The sequence below is a fragment of the Miscanthus floridulus genome, chromosome 9, assembly GCF_019320115.1.
Source record: "Miscanthus floridulus cultivar M001 chromosome 9, ASM1932011v1, whole genome shotgun sequence".
Taxonomy (NCBI): domain Eukaryota; kingdom Viridiplantae; phylum Streptophyta; class Magnoliopsida; order Poales; family Poaceae; genus Miscanthus; species Miscanthus floridulus.
The window spans coordinates 3,707,584-3,716,659 of NC_089588.1; the positions used below are offsets into that span (position 1 = coordinate 3,707,584).

Sequence of the window (9,076 nt, forward strand, 5' to 3'; positions counted from 1 at the left end):
CTTATATTAAATTTTATTAGCAGTCATCATTAGTTCATTAACTATACATTCTATGTAAGCTCCTATGCTACTTTCAAGCAGGTGGTGAGCAATCAGAACCATTTTACCATCTTTCAAATTCTAGTTCTTACTACGGTGCTAGACCATAGCCAAGTCGATACCGTCTCACAAAAACGGCGATTCGTGAATCAATGCATCCCAGCTGGGTACCCTGAAATACACGCCCCATTTGTACCCCAGGCACAAACAAGACCAACCCATTCCACTCCTGTCACGGGGTTCAGGTCCCTGTCCAAACTTGGGCTCCAAGCCCCCACACTTGAGACCCGGTCTCAATATGGTGCTTAGACCTCCTCCTTTCCCCACCTCCAATTAGTCAGTTTGGAAAGAGCCAGAACCCACGACAAGAGCATAACAAGCATTCCCGCTCCTATAAGCAAGTATGTGCTTAGGATAATAAGTCTATGACCTGACTACCATCCACAGCAATGGATGGTCCTCAATCGACACAGGCGGAACAAATGCAATCCAAGCCTCGCTCGAATGCCTAACCAAGTCTAGATCCAAAGTACCATTCTACCTGGTCGCCAATTATCATTCATATATATTCCATGTGATAGTAATATAATAACAACAATAATATCTTTCCTATCTCTCGCGAGTGACAGGTAATCACTCAACTTCTATCGGGTCCTATAGCAGAGCAATCTACACAATCCTGGCATACTAGTAGGACTCATAGGATAAGGATATATATATGCAAGTGGTTTCATTCAACTCCTTAAAACACAATGCACAAGCATAAAATAAAGTGCAGAATAATAGGGGTTATGCACTGGGGCTTAACTGGGTAAGATATAATCAAAAGTTAGCATTCCATCATGGTGACACGATCATCAAGGCACCATCCTTTCTGCTACTCTGATCATCACCATGATCCATCATTGTTCCTATTATGATATACGTGGATGCAACGCAGAGACGTAAATAATAAACAGCAACCGAAACTCTTAGAAATACGATTACGCCTCACAAGCTAACGTGATAGCTCTAATAACTAACATGCTAGGCTACATACCACATTGTCGAATAAGGCGTTGTTTCACATCAAGTGTTTTAGTTCTAAACTCTCAAGGTATTTCGACATTTTATTGATTAAATATATATTTTCAAACTAGGGCTCATTTAGCTATCTTATCAAACTAATTATTATAAAGCTACAAAAATTTCAATGAGCACCTAATAATGTTAGAAATTTACTGTGAAAGTTTCAGAGCCAACATTATTTCCAATTTATCACAAAAATTCCTACAAGTTTATATCTTACAATACTAAGCATCTAAATTTAATTAGATAACTCCTGAAAATATTATAAAACTACGTGAACAAAATATACTAGCAGATAGGTCATGATTTTAGGAACCGAACAAAATTAGTTTCATAATTTTTCGTTAACTACATAATTTTATACTGAATTTATAATTTTACCTTAGAAATTAAATTAAAAATTCATTAGAAAAAGAAAAGGGCCGGCAACAACCCATTCTGGCCCAGCGCGGGCGTGGCCTCGCACCGGTCACGATGGCCCAACATGGCCCAAGACCGGAAGGCCCGCGCGTGATGGCGGCTTTGCAGAAAAGCCCCCGTGCTTTTAGATAATAACATGACTACTATACGCACTATTCCTACCGTCAGTAATATTGCAACCAAACTCTCGGATGTTTTCACCTTTACCATGGGAAGGTCCCTGGGGATCCCCGCGCGCGCCGGCGCTGCGGCCGACGGCATAAGCCGGTTACACTGGGCAACCCAGGCATGCTATGAGGAAGTAAGGGGCCGACCACCATCTACAGCTAAACACACAAGGATGGGTGGCGATTAGGGTCTCGGAGGCGCACTGTCACGGGCTGCAATGGCGAGCGGCTATCCACGGCGGCGGCATGACTATTTCAACGGCCTAAGGTTCTATCGGGGTGGAAGAGATAGCGGGTAAGCACCAGTAGCTCACCGGAATTCATGCTACGGTGATGGTTGAGGCGAAGGAGTGCCGAGGTGGCCTGGCCACGTGCGAGTCGCCAGGGCAGCGGTGCTCCGGGATGGGCACCCATGCACGTCACCACATCTCCCACAAGCACCCTTACTCCAATTTCACTAGCACGGCAGCGCACCCGGCCGGTGGCGAGAAAAAACGCCAAATTGGCGACCAGTAGTGCTTGGTCGGGCATGGGGAAGATGGGGCGCCTAGTTGACTTCTTATTCCACCTACTGGTGCGAGGAATCGAAATGTGAAACCCTGAGCTGGGTGAATTGGAGGGCAGAAAGGCAGAGCTCAAGCCATGGTCATGCCATGGAGAGGCACACGAGTGAGCACGAGCGGATTAAGATGGGCGGCTCTAATTGATAGCTACAATACGAGCACATGCGCACAGGTGACGAGACAGTGGAGGACTTAGCGTGAGGTGCTTGAATTAGAGCGGCAAGACCCGAGCAGGGCTCACCGGCGTCGTCTAGTGGGGCAGGGCGAGGCAGGGAGGGGTCCCATCACCATTTTGACCGAGGTCATTGGCCCGAGCACGACGAGCAGTGGAACATGCTCGGGGGTTCGGCGCAGTAGGTGGATCAAAAGGTGAGGCGAGCGCCACATTGGCCAAGCAACGACCACCGCATCCTTGGCTTACCCTACGCACGGCATCGCGGTCAGCCACCCGAGCATGACGCACACGTAGCAGTGGGAGCCAGGCCATAGCCAGCTGGGATCAGCCAATGCCAGGCCGTAGGCGCTACGTGGCATCACCCGGGCGCACGAGCTGGCCAGTGGCAGCAACCCGGCCACGGCCTGAGCCCGGCATCAGCAGCACCCGCACGCGTGGTGTCGGTGCAGAAAGTGACCAACAAGTAAACATTTATAGTTTTGTCGTACGTTGTGATCGGAGGTGGCCTAGCACTCAATGACACAGGGTTTATACTGGTTCAAGCAACATGCCCTACGTCCATTTTGAGTCGATTAGTGACTTTATTCCTAAGCCCAGGTGCTCGAAGTTTGCAGTGGGGTTACAAACGAGAAGGAGAAAGATGGGGGGAACAGGAGGTCCGATCGGACTCCTGCCGGAAGGGCTGAGAGTGATGGGAGCCCCGCTATGAACTAAGTGTTCGAGCGTGTGTTCGTGGTTCGAACCTGGCGGTCCTATCCTAGTGAACTTGATTGATCTAATGAATCTGGGATGACTTGAATCTTTATGTTGGGAGAGAGCGCATCCCCTTTTATAGATGAAAGGGGTGGCCTTACAAGTGAGAGGGAGAGAGTATGTATGCTTCTAATCCTTGTTGCTCACGCCGACGGGTACAGGATGATGGTAGGCGCCCACAACACTATTGGGTATCAGATGCACGTTGGGGTTGCGTCGTCTTCTTCAGGTATGGCAGATGTCGGTACCTATTATACTATTGATGCCCAAAGACATGTGAGGGATTTTACCATGTTCGCCCGGTATGGTAAATGTCGGCGCCCACAACACTGTTGATGCCCAGAGGCATGTGGGGGAGCCTGCCCGTATGGGAGTTAATGGCGCCCACAATACCGTAGGGAAAAATGTTGGTGCCTACAACACTGTTTGGGCTCTATCATGCCAGAGAGGTTGCAGAGTATGGTTTCTACAGGTGTATAGGGTACGGTTCCCAGTATGGTTTGACTTGTGCGCCATGCCTTACTTTCTCCGCCCATTTCCTGGTCCTTACCGAGTGGGCGTCCCCGGTCGGTGGGTCCCGATCGGCTCTGATCATGCCAGTCGGAGAAGAGTAGTGGGCAGGGGTTCGACGCACCCCCGGTCGGAGATGCGGGTCGGAGTCGGAAGTGGCATTTGGCCAAGCCCTCTGGTCGGAGAGGCAGTCCAGAGGCGGGCTGGAGACCGAAGCGAGCGCTCCGGTCAGAGAGGCGGGCCTGAGTCAGAAACGAGCACCGTTCCTCCTCGGCCAGGCCTTCCGGTCGGTGATTGAATCGTCCTTCTGGACCATCGTTCAGGTACTTGGGCTGGCCTATGAGTTGCACATTTGTTTGCAACGTTGTTCGCTGGGCCGAGCTTTTGTTGGGAAGCCAGTCCATGAGGGACCCCAGGTTTATGAACCCGACACGCGGTGACCGTGAACTCAGGCCGAAAGGTAGCAACTGGTGACGTGCACGCATTTTAAAGTGAAGCAAAAGCTGCTAACGATCACGATCGAGGTTCAACTAATTCTCCTAACCTAAAGCCGATACTAACACCCAACTGGCGAAGCAAACCTCACATCCAGAGAGCGACCAGAGAGGAAGAAAGGGAGGTGCCAACATGAGTTCGTCACGCTGAACGCCGGTTGGCGAACCGAGCACCAAATCATGGTTCACAGCGCATTCTAAGGACGTTTGGGCAATTTTTACGAGAGCCCCGTGACACCCAACATAACAACCACATATGCCATGCTCAAGTACTCACTTTGATGCAATCAACAAAACCAAAGCATGCAGATAGTGTTTAAATATTTTAGCTAGAATTTAAATATCAAGATAGCATTGTCTTACTACTTTTCCCATACTTAGAAAAGTTAAGGTTCAATTCGAACAAACAGCCATTAACACTTTTGTTACAATTTTTAAAAGGCCTAAACCCTATTAACTGCTACCCACAACTATTCATGCAATAGTTCATACCTTATACTAACCCATAGGAGCAAAATATTTAAGCATCATTTAACTATTTTGCTCAATATAATTTGCCAAAAATGGTATTTTAAACAATAGTTCAAGTGTTTGCCGATTTAACGAAAAGAGCTTATCTTAACGTCAAATTTGATTTTTGAGCTCCCAAGAGCACTAGTTAATACTATTTATTTTGATTTTTTCCAACCACAAAAGTGAGTCACATAGAATTTGTTTATCATTTCATGTGCATTATAAATTTTTAAAACTCAAAAACTTATTTAGCTAATCCCTCTTGTACCTAAATCTCAATACTAAAAGCTCGTAACACCAGGGGTGTTACAAACACCGAGTGACAGAAACAACCAGTGAGAATGTTGTATGTGTACAGGTCTGGACGCACCTTGTTCGAGCAGGCACGAGCCATCCTCCGGTTGAAGATCAGGCTGAGGGGTATTGGGCGCGAGAGACGACGAACCGAGGCGGGCCTCGTGTTGGGCAGCAATTCATCGAACTGCCTGAGCGCGTCGTCGAGGCCGAGGCTCCCCGACCTGGCTCGGCCTCGGCCTGCGATGATGTGCTCCAGCACCAAGCACCGGCCGTTGCCGACCCGCGCGTGCGGCTACTGTCCTGGCGCGGAGAGGCACTGCCTTCGGATAGGTGAAGCAGAGCAGCTTAGGTGAGGTGGGCGGAGCCGCGAGTGCTGCGACGTGGAGGATGTGACTGTGAGCGTAGGAGCTGGAATACTGGCAAGCGGCGGCGCGGGGGCGCCCGGGTTGTTCGCCGGACGCAGGTGCCGGTGCCCCGGCCGTTGGCGGTATGGGCAAACAAACACCTTTGTCTTGTACTGTTTGTTTTTTCTTTTTCTTTTTGCCATCACATTCACATGACACTCCAGTTTAAAGTAATGGATTAAAAATTTTCTTCTGAGAAGCGAGTTGAAAAGTTAGGTATTTGTTTAAAAAGCAAATATTTTTTGAAAAGCTAGTCTTTTGCTATGATGGTCCAGCCACGGTTGTTTTAAATCGACCTACTTTGGTGCTCGATAGAAGCACGTTGTCTATATGTTTAAACTCTTCTACTTAATACAATCATACACAGATCTTTTGCGTATTCGAGAAAAAAAAATATTTATACCCACTACCGGACTCCTGTAGTTTGCCGAGTGTCCGAAACACTCGCAAATGGTAAAAAACACTCGGTAAATGGTTCGCCGAGTGTAACACTCGGCGTACAGCACTCGCCAAAACACAGTGACGGCAAAACCAACTTTGCCGAGTGTCTTTTATCGGGCACTCGGCAAAGCCTTTGCCGAGTGCCCGACACTCGGCAAAGTTGAAACAAAAACAAACCCCGAAAAAAATGGGATTTTTACAAAAAAATAGAATTTTTTTTTATCGATGGAGGCCCTCACCGGCCAACCTCCCGCTGTGCACGTACCTCCTCTACCACTACACCACACTCTCACTTGTGTCTGGATTCCGTTTTAGTTCCCAATATATTATACTAAACCGAGTGTAAATTGCATGTTTGAGGCCCTAAACGAATTCAAATAAAAATGTTGTAAACTACAAAGTTTCATAACTTTTCGAGATCTACACTTTTAGTTTAGGAAGTTTTTCCATCCGAGGTCGTTTATAAAATTTGAATTTTAAAATTTTGAAATTCAAACACAGTTTTGCATGACAAGATGTTTTCAAATCAAAAAGTTGTAAACTACAAAGTTTCATAACTTTTCGAGATCTACACTTTTAGTTTAGGAAGTTTTTCCATCCGAGTTCATTTACAAAATTTGAGTTTTAAAATTTTGAAATTCAAACATAGTTTTGCATGACAAAATGTTTTCAAATCAAAAAGTTGTCAACTACAATGTTTCATAACTTTTCGAGATCTACACTTTTAGTTTAGGAAGTTTTTTCATCCGAGGTCGTTTACAAAATTTGAATTTTAAAATTTTGAAATTCAAACACAGTTTTGCATGACAAAATGTTTTCAAATCAAAAAGTTGTCAACTACAATGTTTCATAACTTTTCGAGATCTACAGAGTTTATTTTGGTTGTTTGGTCATCTGTTCATCCGACATGGTCGTTCTAACATTGTTCACAAATCTTATATAGCTCTCTTGTAGTTTCATAAACTACCAGAGAGATATGTTAGATTTGTGAATAAATTTATTTTCACTTTATCGTATGAAGAAAAAACCAAAACAAACATTGTACATCTTGATGAGTTATACAACTTTGTAGTTGAAAACTTTTTGATTTGAATTAATTTACTGCTTCAAAATGTGCTTTGAAATTTTCTTTGCCGAGTGTCAAAAAAAAATAACACTCGACAAAGAAGCTCTTTGCAGAGTGTCAAAAAAAACACTCGGCAAAGAGCGTCTTTGCCGAGTGTTAAAAAAACACTCGGCAAAGAGCGTCTTTGCCGAGTGTTAAAAAAACACTCGGCAAAGAGCGTCTTTGCCGAGTGTCAAAAAAAAAACACTCGGTAAAGACGTCTTTGCCGAGTGTCCGAAAAAAAACACTCGGCAAAACACCTGACACTCGGCAACTTAGGCGTTTCCGGTAGTGACCTTTTGCCAGCATACAATTTTCCCCCTATTTCTTTACCCGTATATGCACACGTAGTTATTAATACAATAAATAATAATAAGCACACGCCACACGCTAGTTCTTTACTACTAATAATAAAATAAAATAATAATAAGAGCGTGGGCATGGCGGCCGCCTCCTTGGCTCCTTGCTCAGTTGCTCTTGGCTTTGGTGTCCTGCTGCCCCAGGAACGGCGCGTCGGCGTTGGCGTCGCTGCAGTAGAGGCAGGGGTGCTGCGTTCCGCTGCTCGCTCAGGCTCAGCACCTCCCTGGCACGGCGCACGACCTCCCGGTTACTCATCAGTGCCGGGTACACCTTGCCGCCGTCCCCTCGCACTTCCACCGACTGCTCGTCCTTCTGGCACCCGCTCAGTAGGATCCCGGCTTCGGCGTTGGCGTCGTCGGTGCGCGTGGCGTTGGCGTCGTCGGTGTTGGCGTGGAACTTGGCGCTGGCGTCGTCGCCGAATAGCGCCACGAGGTGGTCGGCGATGTCAGGCGACGCGCCCAGGCCCGACGCGGCCGACAGGTGGCCGAGCACCACGGAGTACGGGAGGAGCCCGCGGGCACGCGCGCCGGCATTGAGGTGAGGGTTGGCGGCGGCGGCTGGGCCGATCTGCTCCTTATCCTGGTCGATGAGGCCGCCGCGCTCTGGCACGAGTCGGACACCATGGTGAAGGTGGCGCCCGCCGGCACGCGGTGCACCAGCTCCCGGAAATACATGTCTGCCGTAACGACCACCGACGTCGCGTGCGTGCGTGCAAGCAAGCATGTCAGTACTCAGTCAGAGGTCAGAAACGAAACGACGACGACGACGTGCCATGGGAGTGCTTCCGGGATCTGTGATTATCTTGAGGTCGCAGGACACGATGACCTCGTCGGCGCAGCCGCCAGGGCCGGCGGCGAAGTCGGTGCGCATGCCGTGGCCGCTGAAGTGGAAGAAGAGAACGTCCCCGGGCAGCGCGTGCTTCACCATGTCATCCAGCGCGCCTTTGATGGCGTCGCGGGTCGGGAGCTTCTTGGGGTCGTCGTCGGTGAGCACGGTGACGTCAGCGGGCGCGAAGCCGAAGCGGTCGAGGAGGACGGCGCTCATGGCGTGGACGTCGTTGATGCAGCCCTGCAGCTCGAAGCCCTCCTTTGCGGCGTAGTTGCACCCCACCAGGGTGGCCAGCATCTTCTTCTTCCCCCCGGCCGCCGCCATTGCTGTCCTGTCTTCTTGCATTGTAGCTAGCTCTAGCTCTACCTCTGGTGCGGGCTTCAGTGAGATGAGGATATCGATCTCTGCCTGACTGCCTCCGTTATAAATAGGCTTCGTGATCACCTGCATGTGTTTCATTGAATACGCGCATTGCCATCGTTCAGTTGTTGCTTACCTTGTGGATGCAATGCAAGCAAGCTGAGGATCGACACGTTTGCCTTTAATTTGGACCACCTTGACCACCAATTATACATTTCTGGTGAAATAATTCATCGTACAGATTCTCGTGTGAACAAGGATGACTCGCTCGTGCCACCAGAAACAAATTTAGGCCTTATTCAGATGTAATCGGATTCATATTAATTCACATGTGTTGAGATGTATTGGAGTGGAATTTAAACTAACTTACGTCCTGATCCACCGCAACACACACGTGGATTGAGGTGAATTCAATAGCATCCAAACGAGACCTTAGAGTCCACTTCTCCACTCTCCTTTATTACTTCCCATTTCTCCCCTACTTATTAACATAATAAAGCCTAGCTCTACCACTAATGTGACAAGCGCCAGTATACGATTATTATGCTACTGAAATTTTATATTATTTTTTAAGCATTT

At 47.9% G+C, this 9,076-nt stretch overlaps 1 pseudogene; it reads right to left on the reverse strand.

The window, feature by feature from the left end:
• Positions 1-7,223: 7,223 nt before the first annotated feature.
• LOC136479078 (metacaspase-9-like) lies at positions 7,224-8,615 on the reverse strand (annotated as a pseudogene).
• Positions 8,616-9,076: the final 461 nt, after the last annotated feature.